This window comes from Salvelinus fontinalis, chromosome 10 (genome assembly GCF_029448725.1).
Source record: "Salvelinus fontinalis isolate EN_2023a chromosome 10, ASM2944872v1, whole genome shotgun sequence".
NCBI lineage: Eukaryota > Metazoa > Chordata > Actinopteri > Salmoniformes > Salmonidae > Salvelinus > Salvelinus fontinalis.
Window position 1 is genome coordinate 47050729 of NC_074674.1, and position 25465 is coordinate 47076193.

At 41.8% G+C, this 25465-nt stretch overlaps 1 long non-coding RNA gene across 1 annotated transcript; it reads right to left on the reverse strand.

Annotated features, from left to right (window-relative positions):
- Positions 1-20255: 20255 nt before the first annotated feature.
- On the reverse strand, positions 20256-22166 carry LOC129864217 (uncharacterized). Its single transcript, XR_008761145.1, has 4 exons — positions 22037-22166; positions 21904-21943; positions 21696-21776; positions 20256-21601 (listed from the first exon to the last, which is right to left on the reverse strand). It is a non-coding gene; the product is annotated as an uncharacterized LOC129864217 (long non-coding RNA).
- Between the last annotated feature and the right edge of the window lie 3299 nt (positions 22167-25465).

The following is a 25465-nucleotide window of genomic DNA, read 5'->3' on the forward strand; positions in this document are numbered from 1 at the left end:
GTAGTATGACCAGTATATCATCATGTTATGTAAGTGTAGTATACCTGTGACAGTCAGAGTTGTTCCTGGGAAACTATGACCCCATTCAACGTTGTCTGTTTTAAAAGTGAAGCGATACTCAGCTGAGTCCTCCTCTCTCAGATCTGTGATTCTCAGGGTGAAGGGACCTTCATATGTTCCAATGTAATTCACACGACCGGCATACCCTGGGTCTGTGGTTAGATCTTCAGGGGTCGACTTATCACTTCTAAACCAGAATGATGATGTGGTGGAATAATAACCAACATAAGTACAGGATATGTCCACTGTTGACCCCTTCAAGACACAGATTCTCCTCTTGGTGTAAGTCACTCTGTTGCAGCTCTGACCCTGAACACCTGAAACACAGTGACATAACAAGAGGTCAACTGGATTATATTCTCAGTTATTCCTAGAAATGCTAAAAGTTCTCAAATGACAAAGAGAAACCAACACACACAGAGGTTATAAAGAATTGTTAATTAAAGGAACACTCACAGACTGCAGGAGAGTGGAGATCCTCATGGCCTTTTACAGCACAGGAGTAACTGTCTTCATAGTTACTGGAGACTGGGTCTTTGTACTGGGGGGAGGTGCTCTCATCTAGATGTTTTCCGTTCCTGTACCAGATGTAGGTGGGGTTGTCAGTCAGAGTACAGGTGGTGCCACAGGTCAGTGTCTTCTGTCCCTCTGTAGCAGGAATCACCTTCACCTGCAGACCTGAAACAGTATGTATAAAACCACAAACACCTCTGTGTTAACAGGATGGTTAATATATTTGCTCCTGTAATTCAATATGATATATTATTGTAAAATACAGTGTAGTATTACCTGTGACAGACAGAGTTGTTCCAGGGAAACTATGACCCCATTCAAAGTTGTGAGTTTTAAAAGTGAAGCGATACTCAGCTGAGTCTTCCTCTCTCAGATCTGTGATTCTCAGGGAGGAGGGACCTTCATATGTTCCAGTCTCTCTTCCAGTGTACTGCACACGACCTGCATACCCTGGGTTTCTGGTTAGGTCCTCAGGTGTCAATTTATTAGTCCAACTAGCACTCCGTTTAGGACTAAACCAAAGTGATGATTTGACTCTATTATAACCAACATAAGTACAGGATATGTCCACTGTTGACCCCTTCAAGACACAGATTGTCCTCTTGGTGTAAGTCACTCTGTTGCAGTCCTGACCCTGAACACCTGAAACACAGTGACATAACAAGAGGTCAACTGGATTATATTCTCAGTTCTTTCTAGAAATGCTAAAAGTTCTCAAGTTCTCAAAGTGAAACAAACACACACAGACTATACAGTATTACAATGATTATTTAAATAAACACTCACACACTGCAGGAGAGTGAAGATACTCTTGGCCTATTACAGCACAGGAGTAGCTGTCTACAGCATAAGGGTAGACTGAGTAGGGTAAAGTGTTCTCAGTTACAACCTGTCCGTTCTTGTACCAGGTGTAGGTGGGGTTACCAGTCAGAGGACAGCTGGTGGTGCTACAGGTCAGTGTCTTCCATGTTGAAATCTGTGAATAAGGAGTCACCTTCACCTGCAGGTCTGGAGTAGACAACATCAACCTGAATCACCTGTTGTCTAGTGTCGTCACATGATGCAATACATTTACCCTGAAGAAGGTGATGCTGAAACGTTTTTTTTTTTTTGAATTACAGGTAAGAACAGGGCTCCGGGCAGCCGAGCGGAAATGGAGGAAAACTCGCCTCCCTGCGGACCTGGCATCCTTTCACTCCCTCCTCTCTACATTCTCCTCTTCTGTCTCTGCTGCTAAAGCCACTTTCTACCACTCTAAATTCCAAGCATCTGCCTCTAACCCTAGGAAGCTCTTTGCCACCTTCTCCTCCCTCCTGAATCCTCCTCCCCCTCCCCCCTCCTCCTCCCTCTCTGCGGATGACTTCGTCAACCATTTTGAAAAGAAGGTCGACGACATCCGATCCTCGTTTGCTAAGTCAAACGACACCGCTGGTTCTGCTCACACTGCCCTACCCTGTGCTTTGACCTCTTTCTCCCCTCTCTCTCCAGATGAAATCTCGCGTCTTGTGACGGCCGGCCGCCCAACAACCTGCCCGCTTGACCCTATCCCCTCCTCTCTTCTCCAGGCCATTTCCGGAGACCTTCTCCCTTACCTCACCTCGCTCATCAACTCATCCTTGACCGCTGGCTACGTCCCTTCCGCCTTCAAGAGAGCGAGAGTTGCACCCCTGCTGAAAAAACCTACACTCGATCCCTCCGATGTCAACAACTACAGACCAGTATCCCTTCTTTCTTTTCTCTCCAAAACTCTTGAACGTGCCGTCCTTGGCCAGCTCTCCTGCTATCTCTCTCAGAATGACCTTCTTGATCCAAATCAGTCAGGTTTCAAGACTAGTCATTCAACTGAGACTGCTCTTCTCTGTGTCACGGAGGCGCTCCGCACTGCTAAAGCTAACTCTCTCTCCTCTGCTCTCATCCTTCTAGACCTATCGGCTGCCTTTGATACAGTGAACCATCAGATCCTCCTCTCCACCCTCTCCGAGTTGGGCATCTCCGGCGCGGCCCACGCTTGGATTGCGTCCTACCTGACAGGTCGCTCCTACCAGGTGGCGTGGCGAGAATCTGTCTCCGCACCACGTGCTCTCACCACTGGTGTTTCCCAGGGCTCTGTTCTAGGCCCTCTCCTATTCTCGCTATACACCAAGTCACTTGGCTCTGTCATATCCTCACATGGTCTCTCCTATCATTGCTATGCAGACGACACACAATTAATCTTCTCCTTTCCCCCTTCTGATAACCAGGTGGCGAATCGCATCTCTGCATGTCTGGCAGACATATCAGTGTGGATGACGGATCACCACCTCAAGCTGAACCTCGGCAAGACGGAGCTGTTCTTCCTCCCGGGGAAGGACTGCCCGTTCCATGATCTCGCCATCACGGTTGACAACTCCATTGTGTCCTCCTCCCAGAGTGCTAAGAACCTTGGCGTGATCCTGGACAACACGCTGTCGTTCTCAACTAACATCAAGGCGGTGACCCGTTCCTGTAGGTTCATGCTCTACAACATTCGCAGAGTACGACCCTGCCTCACACAGGAAGCGGCGCAGGTCCTAATCCAGGCACTTGTCATCTCCCGTCTGGACTACTGCAACTCGCTGTTGGCTGGGCTCCCTGCCTGTGCCATTAAACCCCTACAACTCATCCAGAACGCCGCAGCCCGTCTGGTGTTCAACCTTCCCAAGTTCTCTCACGTCACCCCGCTCCTCCGCTCTCTCCACTGGCTTCCAGTTGAAGCTCGCATCCGCTACAAGACCATGGTGCTTGCCTACGGAGCTGTGAGGGGAACGGCACCTCCGTACCTTCAGGCTCTGATCAGGCCCTACACCCAAACAAGGGCACTGCGTTCATCCACCTCTGGCCTGCTCGCCTCCCTACCTCTGAGGAAGTACAGCTCCCGCTCAGCCCAGTCAAAACTGTTCGCTGCTCTGGCACCCCAATGGTGGAACAAACTCCCCCACGACGCCAGGTCAGCGGAGTCAATCACCACCTTCCGGAAACACCTGAAACACCACCTCTTTAAGGAATACCTAGGATAGGATAAAGTAATCCTTCTACCCCCCCCCCTTAAAAGAGTTAGATGCACTATTGTAAAGTGGTTGTTCCACTGGATATCATAAGGTGAATGCACCAACTTGTAAGTCGCTCTGGATAAGAGCGTCTGCTAAATGACTTAAATGTAAATGTACCCAATAAATGACTGGGAGGTTATACATATGGAGTGTGCGACTCTCTTTGTTGTTATAGCTTCCAGTTTATTCTCCGTTAGTCAGCACACTAAATCAGTTTCTCTGGGTGTGTTGTTATAGCTTTCAGTTTATTCTCCGTTAGTCAGCACCTCTACACTAAATACGTTTCTCTGGGTGTGCGCCAGCTCATTACTTTTATTAGATTAATACAAATCAAGACCATTTCCAGACCTAAAGGGACAATGAAGATTAAACAGAACATCAGACAATAGAATGTTACCTGTGACAGACAGAGTGACTCCAGGATCACCAGTATATTTCCCTCCGGTCTGATCTGTTATAAAGCTGAACTTGTATGTAGCTGAGTCACTCTCTCTCAGGTCTGTGATTCTCAGGGTGTGGTCATTCTTCTTATCTCTATGGTAAGTCAAACGACCATAGTAGTCTGGGTCATCTAACAGACTCACAGGTTTCCCCTCAGCATCATATTTAGTGAACCAGAAGGTTGTTGTGACCATATAACCACTGGGATATGTGTAAGAGCAGGACATCTCCACTGTTGACCCCTTCAAGGTACAGATACTCTGAGTGGTGTATGTAACACTCCAGACATTCTGACTCAGTACCACTGAAACACAGTTAGACATCACAAGGATGTTACATTAAGTTCAAGGTCTTTTGACTCACACTAACACTTTGTTACATAGTTGCTGAGTTGAGACATTGATACTCTTTGGTTGAGTGTTAATGGAAACCACAGATAAGCTTCACTCAGTGAGATGAGAAAGCCAACTGTTTAAAGTGAAGTGGAGACGCCAAATGTGTCGCCAGTAGAACATAAAAATGGTTTTGCTTTTAGAAATATCTGTAGTTTCAAACAGGGCAACTAAAAGTTATGAATGAGACCATACCTGCTACAGACCAGAGAAAGACCACCAACACACTTCCTGCTGTTCTCAAGGACATTGTTGCATCTCCCACCCTGCAGTCTTAGAAACATAAACACCAACTCACTCTATAGCTGGTGAATAACTCCACCTGATACATTGAAGTAGAAACTGTAAATGGGGTACAGGCCCTCATTACTGGAAATGAACCAGGCTCATATTGTGTTGTGTTGTATTGTGCTATATGGTTGTCTATATGAATACTGTCTGTAAGTCTACTGCACTATGTATGTAATGTGTGTGATGTGTTGCATGTCTGTCTACGTCTGTGTATTTAACCTGACATGTTGTGGAACAAAGAAAATAATTTCCTAATGGTTACAATAAATGAATCATCACCATAATTATCGTCATCATCATCATCATCGCCATCATCACCATCATCATCATCACCATCATTATAAACAACAAAAACAATCACTTATTGAACAGATGTGTAGAACTGTAAACACACATTTCTACATTGATTGTTCTGAAGCCGTTTTATTCTCAGAACCCCAAATATAGGAGGATAAATGTTCAATCCTGTACGGTCCGACAAGCTGTACAGACTGACCACCAGGTTCAATGATAGCTCCTATCCTCAAGCTGTGAGTCTAAACAGCAAGTGACTCACACACACACACACACACACACACACACACACACACACACACACACACACACACACACACACACACACACACACACACACACACACACACACACACACACACACACACACACACACACACACACACACACATACACACACACACACACACACACACAAACACACACACACACACACACACACACACACACACACACAGCCTGGTTGTCCAGACCATATTGTCTATTTTACTTTGACCAGTCCTGTTTTTAGAATATGTTGTTTGTTAAGTGTCTGCTAATTTTTTATGTGATTGGATGTCATTTATGTTAGGCTATTTGATCGGAGAAACCTGATGTAAAAAGTTTACTGAAAAGGCCACATTCTTTATACCAAATGTTATATCTGCTGCATTATTTTTGACAGAATGTTGGTGGAGCGCTGCAGTGATGCGTCTCTCCAACAGCACCCTGGAGAGGCATGCTGGGAATGGACAATATACATATTTTGCATCCCTGTCTTTGACAAAGTGGTTACTGCATATCACAGGGTGGAATCAGCACTCACCTAAAAACCCCACTGGTTGAGAGAAAATGTCATTGTTTTTAGGCAGAATTATGTGAGGTTTTCTATGTTGTTGGATGTGGGTCTTGGTCAGTTTAGCTCAGAAAATGCTGCCCTCGTCAATCTGCCACCATAGGCCTAATCCTATGCAGGCCGGCCTTGTGTCTCATGTTAATACTACTCCTAAACACAACCCACCATCACTGTGTCTCATGTTAATACACCTCCTAAACACAACCCACCATCACTGTGTCTCATGTTAATACTACTCCTAAACACAACCCACCATCACTGTGTTTCATGTTAATACTACTCCTAAACACAACCCACCATCACTGTGTCTCATGTTAATACTACTCCTAAACACAACCCACCATCACTGTGTCTCATGTTAATACCACTCCTAAACTCAACCCACCATCACTGTCTCATGTTAATACTACTCCTAAACACAACCCACCATCACTCTCTCATGTTAATACTACTCCTAAACTCAACCCACCATCACTGTCTCATGTTAATACTACTCCTAAACACAACCCACCATCACTGTGTCTCATGTTAATACTACTCCTAAACACAACCCACCATCACTGTGTCTCATGTTAATACTACTCCTAAACACAACCCACCATCACTGTGTCTCATGTTATTACTAGTCCTAAACATAACCCACCATCACTGTGTCTCATGTTAATACTACTCCTAAACACAACCCACCATCACTGTGTCTCATGTTAAAACTACTCCTAAACACAACCCACCGTTACTGTGTCTCTTGTTAAAACTACTCCTAAACACAACCCACCATCACTGCGTCTCTTGTTAAAACTACTCCTAAACACAACACACCATCACTGTGTCTCATGCTAATACTACTCCTAAACACAACCCACCATCAATGTGTCTCATGTTAAAACTACTCCTAAACACAACCCACCATCACTGTGTCTCATGTTAATACTACTCCTAAACACAACCCACCATCACTGTGTCTCATGTTAATACTACTCCTAAACACAACCCACCATCACTGTGTCTCATGTTAATACTACTCCTAAACACAACCCACCATCACTGTGTCTCATGTTAATACTACTCCTAAACACAACCCACCATCACTGTGTCTCTTGTTAAAACTACTCCTAAACACAACCCACCATCACTGTGTCTCTTGTTAAAACTACTCCTAAACACAACCCACCATCACTGTGTTTCATGTTATTACTAGTCCTAAACATAACCCACCATCACTGTGTCTCATGTTAATACTACTCCTAAACACAACCCACCATCACTGTGTTTCATGTTAATACTACTCCTAAACACAACCCTCCATCACTGTGTCTCTTGTTAATACTACTACTAAAGCTCTTATGAAGCATCAACTCAATCACTCTTACTGTCACTCTGTTACTCTGAGAGCTCTTACAATAGCATGCTAAAGTTGTCATGTGAAACAACATGTACAATGTACTTCCCATCTTTTGTAGCATACAATATAGCTCAGAATTTGTCATGGGTGCCAATCACTTTGGTCGTGACTGTATATCCAACAATCAGATTAATATATAAAAATACATTTACACTCACACACACACACACACACAAATAGACACACAAACAGAAACACACACACACGCACACGCACACACACACACACAAACAGTAACACACACACACACACCGCACACCGCACACACACACACACACACACACACACACACACACACACACACACACACACACACACACACACACACACACACACACACACACACACACACACACACACACACACACACACACACACACACACACACACACACACACACACACACACACACACACACACACACTGCAGTGTTACAATGTTTGTCTGCATGTCTTTTTTACCCTGGTTAATCATCTCATCACTATGTAGATCAACACTCCTACACTGAGACACTTTATGAATACTGGCCCTGATGTAACAACCAAAACACAGCTCAAAACATAACAAGAAGTACAATGATACATATATCATATATGACTTATGACTAAAAACAAATATCCAAAAACTATATTTCAAGATATCAAGAGTACTCACAGACTGAAGGGGAGAGGTCTTGTACAGTGAGTCAACTGACTGGTAGTGAGTGGCAAGTAGCTGATGCAGAACTGTCCTTTCCTTCCTCTTTAAGACATTAACATGCATGAGGACAAGAACAGCATGTCAGAGAAGGGAGGTTACTGTATTAAAATGGGTCCTACATTTCTATAATTGACAAAATGTCCCCCATTTCCACTTTTATTTAAATACAGAACCATGTTAACAATATGTTGACTATTCTATATGGAATGTTTATAATATATTATAATGTGTTGCCTTGTCCCTCTGAGTTCTACATGGAACAGGTCAAAATTCCATTTACATTTGGTCAGTTCCATGATGTCATTCATTCTATTCTACAAACACATTCAATTTACACTCCTCATCAGCTGCATCAAAGTGGTACTGAAGGTTCCAGTGTTCTAGACTAGAGTTCTCCCTACTGGCATCTCAATTATACTTCACCATCTTAATAATAATGTCCTCAATAATGTTGGACTAATAAAACATAACGAACTGGAATTACATCAGATATAATGGTGAAACACAACACTGTCTACTTGGCAAAGTCACATTTAATCACACAAACACTGATGTCTGTAGTATTACAACATGTCACTATCATATTATGTTACACTGTTGACCCTTGTGTACAGTACTGGTAGTAGCATTAGTTAGCAGAGACATCAGTATCATCATCACCATAACCTGCTGTATTGACTGCTGCTGTCCATATACTGTATAGTCTAATGTAGCCTGTTATCCATATATAGTCTAATGTAGCCTGTTATCCATATAGTCTAGTGTAGCCTGTTATCTATATATAGTCTAATGTAGCCTGTTATCTATATATAGTCTAATGTAGCCTGTTATCCATATATAGTCTAATGTAGCCTGTTATCCATATATAGTCTAATGTAGCCTGTTATCCATATATAGTATAAAGTAGCCTGTTATCCATATATAGTCTAATGTAGCCTATTATCCATATATAGTCTAATGTAGCCTGTTATCCATATATAGTCTAATGTAGCCTGTTATCCATATATAGTCTAATGTAGCCTGTTATCCATATATAGTCTAATGTAGCCTGTTATCCATATATAGTATAAAGCAGCCTGTTATCCATATATAGTCTAATGTAGCCTATTATCCATATATAGTCTAATGTAGCCTGTTATCCATATATAGTCTAATGTAGCCTGTTATCCATATATAGTCTAATGTAACCTGTTATCCATATATAGTCTAATGTAGCCTGTTATCCATATATAGTCTAATGTAACCTGTTATCTATATATAGTCTAATGTAGTCTGTTATCCATATATGGTCTAATGTAGCCTGTTATCTATACATATTCTTATGTAGCCTGTTATCCATATATAGTCTAATGTAGTCTGTTATCCATATATAGTCTAATGTAGCCTGTCATCTATACATATTCTTATGTAGCCTGTTATCAATATATAGTCTAATGTAGCCTGTTATCCATACATATTCTAATGTAGCCTGTTATCCATATATATTCTAATGTAGCCTGTTATCTATACATATTCTAATGTAGCCTGTTATCCATATATAGTCTAATGTAGCCTGTTATCCATATAACAGAGAGCTGTTATCCATATATAGTCTAATGTAGCCTGTTATCCATATATAGTCTAATGTAGCCTGTTATCCATATATAGTCTAATGTAGCCTGTTATCCATATATAGTCTAATGTAGCCTGTTATCCATATATAGTCTAATGTAGCCTATTATCTATATATAGTCTAATGTAGCCTGTTATCCATATATAGTCTAATGTAGCCTGTTATCCATATATAGTCTAATGTAGCCTGTTATCCATATATAGTCTAATGTAGCCTATTATCTATATATAGTCTAATGTAGCCTGTTATCAATATATAGTCTAATGTAGCCTGTTATCCATATATAGTCTAATGTAGCCTGTTATCCATATATAGTCTAATGTAGCCTGTTATCCATATATAGTATAAAGTAGCCTGTTATCCATATATAGTCTAATGTAGCCTATTATCCATATATAGTCTAATGTAGCCTGTTATCCATATATAGTCTAATGTAGCCTGTTATCCATATATAGTCTAATGTAACCTGTTATCTATATATAGTCTAATGTAGTCTGTTATCCATATATGGTCTAATGTAGCCTGTTATCTATACATATTCTTATGTAGCCTGTTATCCATATATAGTCTAATGTAGTCTGTTATCCATATATAGTCTAATGTAGCCTGTCATCTATACATATTCTTATGTAGCCTGTTATCAATATATAGTCTAATGTAGCCTGTTATCCATACATATTCTAATGTAGCCTGTTATCCATATATATTCTAATGTAGCCTGTTATCTATACATATTCTAATGTAGCCTGTTATCCATATATAGTCTAATGTAGCCTGTTATCCATATAACAGAGAGCTGTTATCCATATATAGTCTAATGTAGCCTGTTATCCATATATAGTCTAATGTAGCCTGTTATCTATACATTTTCTAATGTACCCTGTTATCCATATATAGTCTAATGTAGCCTGTTATCCATATACAGTCTAATGTAGCCTGTTATCCATATATAGTCTAATGTAGCCTGTTATCTATACATATTCTAATGTACCCTGTTATCCATATATAGTCTAATGTAGCCTGTTATCCATATATATTCTAATGTAGCCTGTTATCTATACATATTCTAATGTACCCTGTTATCCATATATAGTCTAATGTAGCCTGCTATCCATATATATTCTAATGTAGCCTGTTATCCATATACAGTCTAATGTAGCCTGTTATCCATATATAGTCTAATGTAGCCTGTTATCCATATATAGTCTAATGTAGCCTGTTATCCATATATAGTCTAATGTAGCCTGTTATCCATATATATTCTAATGTAGCCTGTTATCCATATATAGTTTAATGTTGTGGCGTATTCTGCACAGAGCCTTCACTGTGCGCTGCCACTTTAAGAGCACATCAGCAGTCAGGAAGGAGGAAATAAAGCTCTTCTGGCTCTCTGTGTGGAGCTGTTGGTTGGTGCACAGTGTGTGCAACTCTGCAGAAGGCTTGTTTATTTTCAGCGTGCTTAGTTGTAAAGTGTTAAGTCGATCGCCGGTGTTACCTCTCCAGGTCGTGGTTTTAAAATACTTGTTTTTCCAGACGTTGAAGTTAGGTTCACTTTAGGTTCTGAATGAAAGATGAAAAGACGTGATTTATGTACGTCTGTGTTTGTGCAAAATGAAAGCTGGTCCAGACTGGGCAAAATCTCAACCAAACTCGACGTCTATGGTTCAGATTTGGTCCTGACCAGACCAAAAACCAACGTCCGTGAACGTGGAAATCAGGGCCGGTCCGGAATGCATTAAAAAAAACATCCAAAAGGTGTCAGTGTAGGACGGTGCTTAATGAGGCATAGCCTACAGTGTTGTCTGAAATGTAATTTTAGGAATGCCCATCTATGTTGTAGGCCTACCATTTGTAAAACACCAAAGAAGACTGCCAGTTCGGACATTACCAAAAAAGATGTCCAAAAGACGTCGGCCTGTGCTTACGGCGGTGTTTTCTACCATGTCGGCCCACAATATAATTTTATGAATGACCATCCATTTGGTAGGTCCACCGTTTGTAAAACAGGCCGTTTCATCAACTTAATTAGTCCTGATTCCTGTGACTAATCAATTTGGCTAATTAAGCTCTTAATTTCAGCTACCCAACTTTATCAGGAGGAGTTATCCTGAGCCTATTTGCAATGTGTTTACACAGCGAGAAATGCAGAAATATGTTTTTCTCTCTCGCTATGATCAGCTTAGTAAAACATTGAAGGATACAAACTTGAAACCACTGATCATGATAATTTACCCACGGGATGAATCTCCTGGACAGCAGTGACTAGCCTGGTTGTCCAGACCATATTGTCTATTTTACTTTGACCTATCCTGTTTTTAGAATATGTTGTTTGTGAAGTGTCAGCTCATGTTTTATGTGATTGGGCGTCATTTAGGTTAGGCTATTTGATCGGAGAAACCTGATGTAAAAAGTTTCCCGAAAAGGCCTCATTCTTTATACCAAATGTTATATCTGCTGCATTATTTTTGACAGAATGTTGGTGGAGCGCTGCAGTGATGCGTCTCTCCAACAGCACCCTGGAGAGGCATGCTGGGAATGGACAATATACATATTTTGCATCCCTGTCTTTGACAAAGTGGTTACTGCTTATCACAGGGTGGAATCAGCACTCACCTAAAAACCCCGCTTGTTGAGAGAAATTGTCTTTCTTTTTAGGCAGAATTATGTGAGGTTTTTTGTGTTGTTGGATGTGGGTCTTGGTCAGTTTAGCTCAGAAAATGCTGCCCTCGTCAATCTGCCGCCATATGCCTAGTCCTGCCTGATGAGAAGGTTGGCCTTGTGTCTCATGTTAATACTACTCCTAAACACAACCCACCATCACTGTGTCTCATGTTAATACTACTCCTAAACACAACCCACCATCACTGTGTCTCATGTTAATACTACTCCTAAACACAACCCACCATCACTGTGTCTCATGTTAATACTACTCCTAAACACAACCCACCATCACTGTGTCTCATGTTAATACTACTCCTAAACACAATCCACCATCACTGTGTCTCTTTTTAAAACTACTCCTAAACACAACCCACAACACTGTGTCTCATGTTAATACTACTCCTAAACACAACCCACCATCACTGTCTCATGTTAATACTACTCCTAAACACAACCCACCATCACTGTGTCTCATGTTAATACTACTCCTAAACACAACCCACCATCACTGTCTCATGTTAATACTACTCCTAAACACAACCCACCATCACTGTCTCATGTTAATACTACTCCTAAACACAACCCACCATCACTGTGTCTCATGTTAATACTACTCCTAAACACAACCCACCATCACTGTGTCTCATGTTAATACTACTCCTAAACACAACCCACCATCACTGTGTCTCATGTTAATACTACTCCTAACCACAACCCACCATCACTGTCTCATGTTAATACTACTCCTAAACACAACCCACCATCACTGTGTCTCATGTTAAAACTACTCCTAAACACAACCCACCATCACTGTGTCTCATGTTAATACTACTCCTAAACACAACCCATCATCACTGTGTCTCATGTTAATACTACTCCTAAACACAACCCACCATCACTGTGTCTCATGTTAAAACTACTCCTAAACACAACCCACCATCACTGTGTCTCTTGTTAATACTACTCCTAAACACAACCCACCATCACTGTGTCTCATGTTAATACTACTCCTAAACACAACCCATCATCACTGTGTCTCATGTTAATACTACTCCTAAACACAACCCACCATCACTGTGTCTCATGTTAATACTACTCCTAAACACAACCCACCATCACTGTGTCTCATGTTAATACTACTCCTAAACACAACCCACCATCACTGTGTCTCATGTTAATACTACTCCTAAACATAACCCACCATCACTGTGTCTCATGTTAATACTACTCTTAAACAGAACCCACCATCACTGTGTCTCATGTTAATACTACTCCTAAACACAACCCACCATCACTGTGTCTCATGCTAATACTACTCCTAAACACATCCCACCATCACTGTGTCTCATGTTAATACTACTCCTAAACAGAACCCACCATCACTGTGTCTCTTGTTAATACTACTCCTAAACACAACCCACCATCACTGTGTCTCATGTTAATACTACTCCTAAACACAACCCACCATCACTGTCTCATGTTAATACTACTCCTAAACACAACCCACCATCACTGTCTCATGTTAATACTACTCCTAAACACAACCCACCATCACTGTGTCTCATGTTAATACTACTCCTAAACACAACCCACCATCACTGTGTCTCATGTTAATACTACTCCTAAACACAACCCACCATCACTGTGTCTCATGCTAATACTACTCCTAAACAGAACCCACCATCACTGTGTCTCTTGTTAATACTACTCCTAAAGCTCTTACGAAGCATCAACTCATTCACTCTTACTCTTACTCTTACTGTCACTCTGTTGCTCTGAGAGCTCTTAAAATAGCATGTTAAAGTCTTCATGTGAAACAACATGTACAACGTACATCCCATCTTTTGTAGCACACAATATAGCTTAGTATTTGTAAAGGCTGCCAATGATTTTGGTCGTGACTGTATATCTAAATATCAGATTAATATGTCAAAATACATGTATACACACACGCACGCACGCACGCACGCACGCACGCACGCACGCACACACACACACACACACACACACACACACACACACACACACACACACACACACACACACACACACACACACACACACACACACACAGACACACACACACACACACACACACAGACACACACACACACACACACACACACACACACACAGTTATACTTGACCCTGTTATACTTTGACAGTGAACATGACCCTATTGAATGGAGATCTGGGTATTACTAGCAAACTCTACTGATCATGTTTTAAACATGTAAATGAATAAACTGAACTAAACTAAACACATGAAACCACAGTCCAGGATCAGTATTCACAAAGTCTATCAGAGTAGCAGTGCTGATCTGGGATCAGTTTAGCCATTTAGATCATAATTATATGGACCGTCTGAGACACTTTATGAATACAGGCCCTGATGTAACAACCAAAACACAGTTCAAATTAAACCAACAAGTACAAAGATACAGGAAGTCATGTGATGTATGGCTAAAAACATCAAAACTAAAACTATATTTCAAGACATCGCCAAGTGTACTTACAGAGTGAAGTGAAGGGGAGAGGTCTTGTACAGTTAGTCAACGTACTGTCACTGCGTGGAAACAAGAAGTAGTCTACTGTAAGTATTTGTAGAAGCAAGCGTAGCCTAAGTGTGAGTTCTGTGGTTGACACATTTTAAAAGTAGTCTAGTCAGGTCATTAACATGCAGGAACAGCATGTCACATAAGGGATGTTACTGTATCTAAATAGAAAATGGTCTAAAGTCAGAATACTGTAGTTACATTTCTTTATTTGAGGAGTGGACCTACATGTTTTACAAGAGGCAAAATGTGACCCATTCCCATCACTCCTCATCAGCTGGTACTGAAGGTTCCAGAACCAATGAAATGGAAGTATCAGTACCAGTGTTCTAGACTAGAGCTCTCCCTACTGACATCTCAACATTACTGCAGCTTCCAGGCTTCACATGTCCCTACTTGTCTGATGAAAATATACAAAATATAAGGTAGAAAATGTCAAATATACATATATAATAAAACAGTCACAGACGTAACAATTCTGTGTTATTGGGACTTATGTTAAACTGGCGTTTGAATTGAGTGAACTAGTGATCTCAGCTAGCTTGTTAGCTACATGAAGAGGCTGTTATTCAGTGATAAACATCTCACAGCTACTCTGAATGGACTGGATTGTGAACATTCAACTGCCGCTGAATTACAGCAAGACTCCATAGTTAGCTTGTGAGCTTGTTAGTTAGCTAACATTTATCTATCAACGTTAGCTAGCTACAAACAACAGACAACAGTGAGCTGTCATTATGCCAAGGCCAAGGCAAGCTGCTCTGAGTTTCCAGTGTGTTCTTGTGTGAAAGAGATGTCTTCAGCTCACTGATCTTCAGAACAACGGACTCAAAGTGAACCCTGACATGCATATAACTAAGTCTGTCTTTCTGTCTGGGATTATTGTGTCCCATTGTGTCTGACTGATGTGTGTTTTTTTTAAATGACAATGAATAATCTTTCATGTAATGTTTATTGCTGCTTCATTATTGTTATTTTATTGTGATCTTTTTTTGTAGCATTTTTATAATAAAAAAATGTATTATTTTTTTATATGAAAACAACTGCATTGTTAGTTAAGGGCTTGTCATTAACCATTTTACAGTAAGGTCTACACCATTTAAACTTGGAGCATGTGACTAATACAATTTGATTTGATTTGTGTGTTTAGGTGCTGGACATTGCTCCCTCTGACACTGGGTTTCTGAACCTCTAAAAGTCTGAGTCGTTTGTGGGGTTCTACTAGCTGACATGTGGAATTGTTTTAAGGTGGTCATACCATGGATCATTTAGCTATTTGATTTTGAATTATAGTACCCCTTTAGGTTAAAAAGGAGAAGGACTAATGTTTGTGAGAGCAGGCAGGTGACTGCAATATAGTCTACCTGGAACATGCCCCATATTCAACTGTAATTCTATTAAATAATAGCATTTATTTATCCCCTGTTGGTGCAATTACTAGGCAACCTATGGCATCAGGCTGACAGTGAGTCTCACAGCGACATCACAAGGAGTCACACATTCAGGTCACATGTCAAGTCACATGACCATAAATACATACACAATAAAACACATGATAACAACAGATGTCACCCCCCTTAGTGTCTACAACATGGTCATCATAGAGGAGGTTCACTGGGCAAAGATCCCTTCAAGGTTCTAATGATGATGTAATTTCCATGTTTCACAGCTCAGGCCGAAGGAGAGGGGGAAGGAAATCAGAGGTGCACTCCTCTTCACTTTGATTGACACTTCACACACTCATTCTATATGTCTAGTGTTCTGTCTGGGATCTGTGGTCTGTGCCAGAGGACTGCAAACGGGGTGACACCCCCCCAAGCAACCTGTTCCCTTTTAAAGTAGGGACACAGTCCCTCATCGTCTTCCTTAATCTTCATCATTCTTCTCCCTCTCTACTATCCAGTCACTGCGTGGTGGTCAGGGTTGACATGGTTTCCTGTCTCTTCCTCTCTGGTCAGGCTTGTGTTTGAAGCGACACTTGTCACCATAGAAACAGCCGGTGGTCCTCCAGAAGAAACACTCGTCACCATTGATGGGAGCCATCCTCCTGGTCCTGGGAGAGAGAGAGACAAACAGTATGAAAACACAACCACCTGCACCTGTGCTCCTGCTTCCTCCTTCCATCACTTTGTACATTTCAAAAGTTTATATGAGTTGATTGGTAACACTTTAGAATAACTCATAATGATGTTTTGAATGACAGACGGATGTCCTTACCCTGTGGAGGCGTACTGGGAGGCTGAGGAGGTGTTGAGGCCTATAGGTTTGGTCCTCTGAGGAGAGGTAGTGGTTTTCTGTCTAGCTGTCTGGGTACCTGATCACCAGCCTGGTGCTCTCCAGCTCCAACCCCTGGACAGGAGGACAAACTGCAGGCGCAGTCCAAATATATACAATTGAACCAAAAGCATAGTCCCAAAAGTACAATTGAACCAATAGCATCGTCCCAAAAGTACAATGAAAAGTATAACATTGCATTGTATTTTATAACCACCAGAAAGGAGTTGAATTGTTGTACTTTTCTCTCTGTGTTGGACAATGATGATACTATTTATGTGCAAGACTAAAGCTCTTCACTGAAGGCTCTTGACTCTGTGTATCATGCAGAGATGTCTAACTCACCATTGTGATCTCTACAGTGCTGTCAGGTGGACATCAGTAGCAACACGCAGGCTCAAACACTGGTACATTCTTATTCAGAAGACCATTTAATAAGGAAAACTGGCATTTTATATATCCTCTCTTCTAGCATGAAATGAGAACACATACAAACTCAGATCTCAATCTTGTTTAATGCTAACAGTACCGAAAATTGGAACCAAACATGGAAAAAGTCCATTCATTATTCAGCCCCTTGATCTTGGAATGTCCTCCCTTGGAGGAGTTCAAAGGTTAAATAGATGAACAGGTTATTGAGACATGTAGCTGTTTCTAGTTGTCAGTCCATGTCACTAGTTTGCATTGCCTTTTTTTAAGCCCCCGTTCCCACAGGAGACCTTTTGCCTCCCGCCATTGTAAACAAGAATTTGTTCTTAATTGACTTGCCTGGTTAAATAAAGCTTAAATAAAGCTTATCCTAAAAGTGCAATGGAACCAATAGCATAGTCCTAAAAGTACAATATAACCAATAACATAGTCCTAAGCGTACAATAGAACCAGTAGTATAGTCCAAAAGAACATTTGAACCAATAGCATAGTCCCAAAAGTACAAACTCCTAAAGTTCAAGCTAAATAATTGAACGCACATCTCACATAGTTAAATGAATATGACAGCATTATGTTTCATCTCACCTTTAGCCTCTCCAAGGTGCAAGTGGACATGTTGGGGTTCTTGAAGTTGACAAAGGCACATAATCTCTCTTGCAGAACTCTGATACTCTCTCTTTCCCCACACCTACAATACAGAACATAGAATCAGAATGTAGAACTCTGATACTCTCTATCTCCCATCACCTACAGCAGAGAATATAGAAGGAAGAGAGGAAGGGAGGAAGTTGACCACAGTCAAAATACAAGGAATATAGGAACAGGGTGCTATTTGAGACAGCCTATAGAACCTGTAACTGTAGGAATGTATACTGTGGAATAACCAATATGAAACATACTCACCCACAGAAGTCCTGAGGGGAGGAGAGGTTCAACACTGGAGTCCAGAGGGGAGGAGAGGTCCACCACTGGAGTCCTGGGGGGAGGAGAGGTCCACCACTGGAGTCCTGAGGGGAGGAGAGGTCCACCACTGGAGTCCAGAGGGGAGGAGAGGTCCACCACTGGAGTCCTGAGGGGAGGAGAGGTCCACCACTGGAGTCATGAGTGGGAGGAGAGGCCCACCACTGGAGTCATGAGTGGGAGGAGAGGCCCACCACTGGCGTCCTGAGGGGGAGGAGAGGTCCACCACTGGAGTCCTGAGGGGGAGGAGAGGTCCACCACTGGAGTCCTGAGGAGGAGGAGGAGAGGTCCACCACTGGAGTCCCAAGGGGGAGGAGAGGTCCACCACTGGAGTCCCGAAGTGGAGGAGAGGTCCACCACTGGAGTCCTGAGGGGAGGAGACCTCAGAGGAGACCTCCTGAGAGGAGGAGAGGTCCACCACTGGAGTCCTGAGAGGAGGAGAGGTCCACCATTGGAGTCTTGAGGGGAGGAGAGGTCCGCCACTGGAGTCCTGAGAGGGAGGAGAGATCCACCACTGGAGTCCCGAGAGGGAGGAGAGACAGAAAACCAAACCTCAACTCCGGACATTGAGTTATCCAACTCTACTACCACCAACTCCATTACGCTGGAGCCTGACCCCTGTCTCCCCTCCCCATGAGCTGCAGGACCTTGCAGTTGAAGACCTCAGTGGAGGCCTCATCTCAGTCCTGATCCAGCTTTATCACCTGCTGCATGGCCCTTTCTGTCCTCACCATACTGCTGGAGAGAGAAAAGAGTAGGGATGGGATGGGAGGAGTGGGGGGAGGTAGATGGGATGGATGGGAGGAGGGGGGTGAGAGGGGGTAGAGGGGAGGGAGAGAGAGAGGATGGGGCAGAGAGGGGAGATGCAGCGAGAGAGAGCAAGGGGGAAGAGCGGGGGAGATAAGATGAGTGGGGAGAGGGAGAAGAGATTGAGAGTCAGATTTCACCGACAGACACACACACTGTCAGCAATTTCCACTTTCACAGTAGAGAGCTCAGACACTGACCCAGACACCCCACCAGTGCACTACCCTTGAGGAAGAATCCATTTGACCAATGGGGGCGAGCTGTATGGACTTCTGAGCGTCTGATAGGGCAGAGGGGTAGAGCTCCAGACACAATTAGGAGTACAAACCACATTCCCAAAGAAATACAAGAAATGAGATCAAAGTAGAAATAGTCCAGATCTTTACCACCTAGAAAATCTGTTTGACAACTTAAATGTGAGTACTCCTTCAATAATCTAGGGAGCAACATACCCATACCACACACATACACACACAGGCATCCACAAGAACACACCCATACAATGTCTGAACTACTGGGAAAGAATCTGGCAAGGTCTAGACATGTATGTGTATGTGTATGTGTATGTGTATGTGTAAGTCGCTCTGGATAAGAGCGTCTGCTAAATGACTTAAATGTAAAATGTAAATGTATGTGTATGTGTATGTGTGTGTGTGTGTGTGTGTGTGTGTGTGTGTGTGTGTGTGTGTGTGTGTGTGCCTCGCCACTCATGGTTATGTGGTTCAATGGCGCCATCATGTGTCCAATAGGCTGAATGGCTGAATGGATATTTTTATTTTATTTTATTTATTTATTTCACCTTTATTTAACCAGGTAGGCTAGTTGAGAACAAGTTCTCATTTGCAACTGCGACCTGGCCAAGATAAAGCATAGCAGTGTGAACAGACAACAACACAGAGTTACACATGGAGTAAACAATAAACAAGTCAATAACATGGTAGAAAATGTATGATGATTCAATGTAAATTAACAAAATAACCAATTTATTTGTCTTTTTATTGTCTACCTTTGAGCGTATTTACAACATGATGCTTATACTGTATTCAATGTGTCTAAAATATGTCATTATTAATAGTTTGATAATGAAACAAGCAAAATCATGACACTGAACAATATGGTATTACATAAAATAAAATATAAAATGCCCAATAATATCTGACAGCAATACAAAGTAAAACATATTTAAACACATCAGAATATTTAAAAGCTCCTGTCAATATAATTATTTTTTGTGTCACTAAGACAAGCCAAAACTTTCTATGTTAAAAATATCTGGAATTGGCAAAATCCCATAAAAAAAGATAAGCAATACAATCTATAGATAGTAAACAGATAAGTTGACATTTTTAGCCTGTAATCGAACCCACAAATGCTGATGCTCCAGATACTCAACTAGTCTAAAGATGGCCAGTTTCATTGCTTCTTTAATCAGCGAGCACAACAGTTTTCAGCTGTACTAATATAATTGCAATATGGTTTTCTAATGATTAATTTGCCTTTTAAAATGATAAACTTGGATTAGCTAACACAACGTGCCATTGGAACACAGGAGTGATGATTGCTGATAATGGGCCTCTGTACGCTTTTGTAGATATTCCATAAAACATCTGCCATTTCCAGCTACAATAGTAATTTACAACATTAACAATGTCTACACTGCATTTCTGATCAATTAGATGTTATTTTAATGGACAATTTTTTGGTGCTTTTCTTTCAAAAACAAGGACATTTTAAGTGACCCCAAACTTTTGAACGGTAGTGCACATACTGTATTTATCGTCAGGAGAACAATCTAAATTCCAGCATTCACTCAAAAGTTAAAGGTCATTGTCTGGAAAACATAATAGATAAGAAAGCATTATGATAGTAAGAGAATAGCATTGTGAGGCCTAGCTTTGGTTTGATGCTGTTGCTCTTCAGTCCAGGTTCTGTTTTGGTTCTTTTCAGTCCAAGTTCTGTGGTGGTTCTCTTCAGTCGAGGTTCTGTGGTGGTTCTCTTCAGTCCAGGTTCTGTGGTGGTTCTCTTCAGTCCAGGTTCTGTGGTGGTTCTCTTCAGTCCAGATTCTGTGGTGGTTCTCTTCAGTCCAGGTTCTGTGGTGGTTCTCTTCAGTCCAGGTTCTGTGGTGGTTCTCTTCAGTCCAGATTCTGTGGTGGTTCTCTTCAGTCCAGGTTCTGTGGTGGTTCTCTTCAGTCCAGGTTCTGTGGTGGTTCTCTTCAGTTCAGGTTCTGTGGTGGTTCTCTTAAATTCTCATAATAGGAGGGCTCAGCATCTATCTGAGGGGCTGTGTCACTGCGAAGTCTCTCACATTCTGAAAGAAGACACATTGAATGAGCACTTTACAAACCACTCCCTCTAACACTTTTATGTACACGGACACGCAGACTGCGTTATAAGAGACTTACTGCCAGGGTGTCATACTCTGGTGACCTGGTCTTCATGTTCAGAGCTGTGTAAGTGTCACTGTTAGGATCAGGATGGGCACTCTGTGGAGAGAGACACAGAAACACAAACACTCAATACTGCAGAAAACACAAATACATGAATCCATTCACTTACTGTCTATGTCTGTGGTATTGGGATTGAAATAACTTTGGTTGTTGACATTATTACCTGTGTGTCTGCTGTGGCATCACTTCCTCCTGTGGATCTCCTGTAATGAGGGACAGAGTGAGTTCTGCTCTCTACTGACCTCTAGTGGAAGTTGATATGTTACTAATACAGTAGATGTAAATGGCTGTCTCACCTCTTCATATAGCAGTAGATGGTGAATAGAAGAGCTCCAGCAGTCAGGACAGCCCCCACCCCCACCACAGGAACCCAGGGAAACACTGCTGTAGTATCATGAGGTTATAAATGCATGGTGGAGATATGACATAGAGGAAACCAGGGAAACACTGCTGTAGTATCATGAGATTATAAATGCATGGTGGAGATATGACATAGAGGAAACCAGGGAAACACTGCTGCAGTATCATGAGATTATAAATGCACGGTGGAGATATGACATAGAGGAAACCAGGGAAACACTGCTGTAGTATCATGAGGTTATAAATGCATGGTGGAGATATGACATAGAGGAAACCAGGGAAACACTGCTCTAGTATCATGAGGTTATAAATGCACGGTGGAGATATGACATAGAGGAAACCAGGGAAACACTGCTGTAGTATCATGAGGTTATAAATGCACGGTGGAGATATGACATAGAGGAAACCAGGGAAACACTGCTGTAGTATCATGAGATTATAAATGCATGGTGGAGATATGACATAGAGGAAACCAGGGAAATACTGCTGTAGTATCATGAGATTATAAATGCATGGTGGAGATATGACATAGAGGAAACCAGGGAAACACTGCTGTAGTATCATGAGGTTATAAATGCATGGTGGAGATATGACATAGAGGAAACCAGGGAAACACTTCTGTAGTATCATGAGGTTATAAATGCATGGTGGAGATATGACATAGAGGAAACCAGGGAAACACTGCTGTAGTATCATGAGATTATAAATGCATGGTGGAGATATGACATAGAGGAAACCAGGGAAACACTGCTGCAGGGTCATGAGTTTATAAATGCATGGTGGAGATATGACATAGAGGAAACCAGGGAAACACTGCTGTAGTATCATGAGGTTATAAATGCATGGTGGAGATATGACATAGAGGAAACCAGGGAAACACTGCTGTAGTATCATGAGATTATAAATGCATGATGGAGATATGACATAGAGGAAACCAGGGAAGCACTGCTGTAGTATCATGAGGTTATAAATGCATGGTGGAGATATGACAGAGGAAACCAGGGAAACACTGCTGTAGTATCATGAGGTTATAAATGCATGGTGGAGATATGACATAGAGGAAACCAGGGAAACACTGCTGTAGTATCATGAGATTATAAATGCATGATGTCAGAATGAAATCTGTAAAGTTAGAGTACCAAAAATGGACAGAATGTGACATACTTACATATAACATTAATATGACAGGGATAGTCTCTCTCCCTATAATGTTCAGGGCCTCGCAGTAGTATCCCTCTCTGTCCTCAGAGCTGATATTATGGATGGTGTATCTCTGTCCAGAATGTCTCATTGACATTTTCTTGTACGTTATCTTCCAAGATTCCAAGATGCCATAGCAGTTCAGACGTTCTTTTTTTGTCCTCGTCTTGTCGTGTCCTGTATATATATATATTTACACCTTTCTTCACATATCTTTATATATTTTATTATCCAAGAACTCAACTACAAAAGCTTTCCTGCAACCCGCCTCACAAATTACAAAAAAAGTATTATTTACCTCAAATCTGAAAATCCACAGTGGAAGCTAGCCAGAGGCTAGCCAGAGGCTAACCAGAAGCTAGCCAGTAGCTGATCTGAAGCTGCCTAGAAGTTGGCCGGTTTGCTGGCTAGCGTTGGTGTTTCAGCTGCCCACGTTTGTGGTCTTCAGCTATTCCTTTAGCTCGATAATCTATCGGCACTTTTGTGCAACGCGACTCGGACCGGAGCATACCGGGACTATTTTTCTCAGTGTCCCCGGATTTCAGCCGCAGGCTCTGGACGTTTGCACCTTGATTTCACAGCTAGCTAGCTGCAAACCGTGTGACTATTGGCTTACGTCGATCCCGGAGCAAACTTAAATTATTCCGGAGCTAGCCAGCTGAGGAGTTCCATCAGCCACTCCTGGGCTACAGTCACCTATCCGGACCCGTTTTTTTTGTTGTTGTTGCTGCAGATGCTGAGCCCCATCGGGCCTTCACGACTGACTGCCGACATTATCTGCCCGAGGGAGTTATCCAACTGGCACCTCCGTCGCAACGTTACCTGAACGCTCATCTGGGGCCCGCTAATCGTTAGCTGTCTTATCGGCTGCTATCTGAATAAGTATATCGGACAATTTTTCTTGGGTCACTATATCTATTTTGCCAATTGGATTGATCCCCTCTACTACACGGAACCCCACCAATCTACCGACGGAAACGCACGAGGTGTCTAAAAAATAGACTTCCATCCTATGCTATCTTGCTACCGATATCCATCTACCCGGCCAGCTGTCTGGATCGCCGTGACCCCAACCAACCTCTACTCACTGGACCCTTATGATCACTCGATTAAGCATGCCTCTCCTTAACCTGTTGGGGATGGGGGCGCTGTTTAGACTATTTATGCTAATGTGGCTAATTTTTTAAACGGCTTCCCACAAAATCCTTGATCGTACAATATGCATATTATTATTATTATTGGATAGAAAACAGTCTATAGTTTCTATAGGAGTTGAAATTTTGTCTCTAAGTGGAACAGAGCCCATTCTACAGCAATTTCCCTGACATGGAGTCAGATTTGAGAAACGTTGGCCACTTTTCTGAAGTCATTTAAACGGGCACTGTCGTTGCTATGACTATACGGACACTTCTTACGTCTTCCCCTGGATGCCTTTACGTGATGACGATTCCAACGGGCTCGATTGCTCGTTCACAGGCACTACAAATGAAAAAAACCTTTAGCTAGCAAGTCTTTTCTTGCTGCGTAACGCGCGTGGAAGACACCGACCCTCTCCTGTTCCAAGCATTAGTTTAGCCTGTTATATTTCTCCGGTCATCTTTTCACTCGTTATAGGAGTTACAAACATCACAAAGTAGTTAATTTAAAGCGTTTTATAGCAATTTATATCCGTTTAGTGCGATTTTGGGACATTTATTTTTGCAACGATGTGAAAAGTTGGGAACGCTTTTCAGTTCATCCCGAACGTAGTTGACATTTCCACATGGCAAGAGGACAGCTTTCCACCAAAAGACGATTTCTCCCAAGAAAGGATCCTTTGCCCAAGATACTGATGGAAGAACAGCTCAAGGTAGGACATTTTTATTATGATAAATCGTGTTTCTGTCGAAACATTTTAGTGGCTTAGGACGCCATGTTTTTTGACGTAGCTTCGCTTGGCGCAAACTGTATTGAAAAGTAAGGATAAATTAAAAAATGTAATAACGCAATTGTATTAAGAATTAAATTGTCTATCAATCCCTGTCCACCCTATATTTTTTAGTCACGTTTATGAGTATTTATGTATAAGAGTAGATCACTGTCTAAGTGGCGCAAGGACGTTTTCTTTACCAGCTTGTCTACATTTCACATTGTCTAACCATGATTTTGGTGGCTAAATATAAACA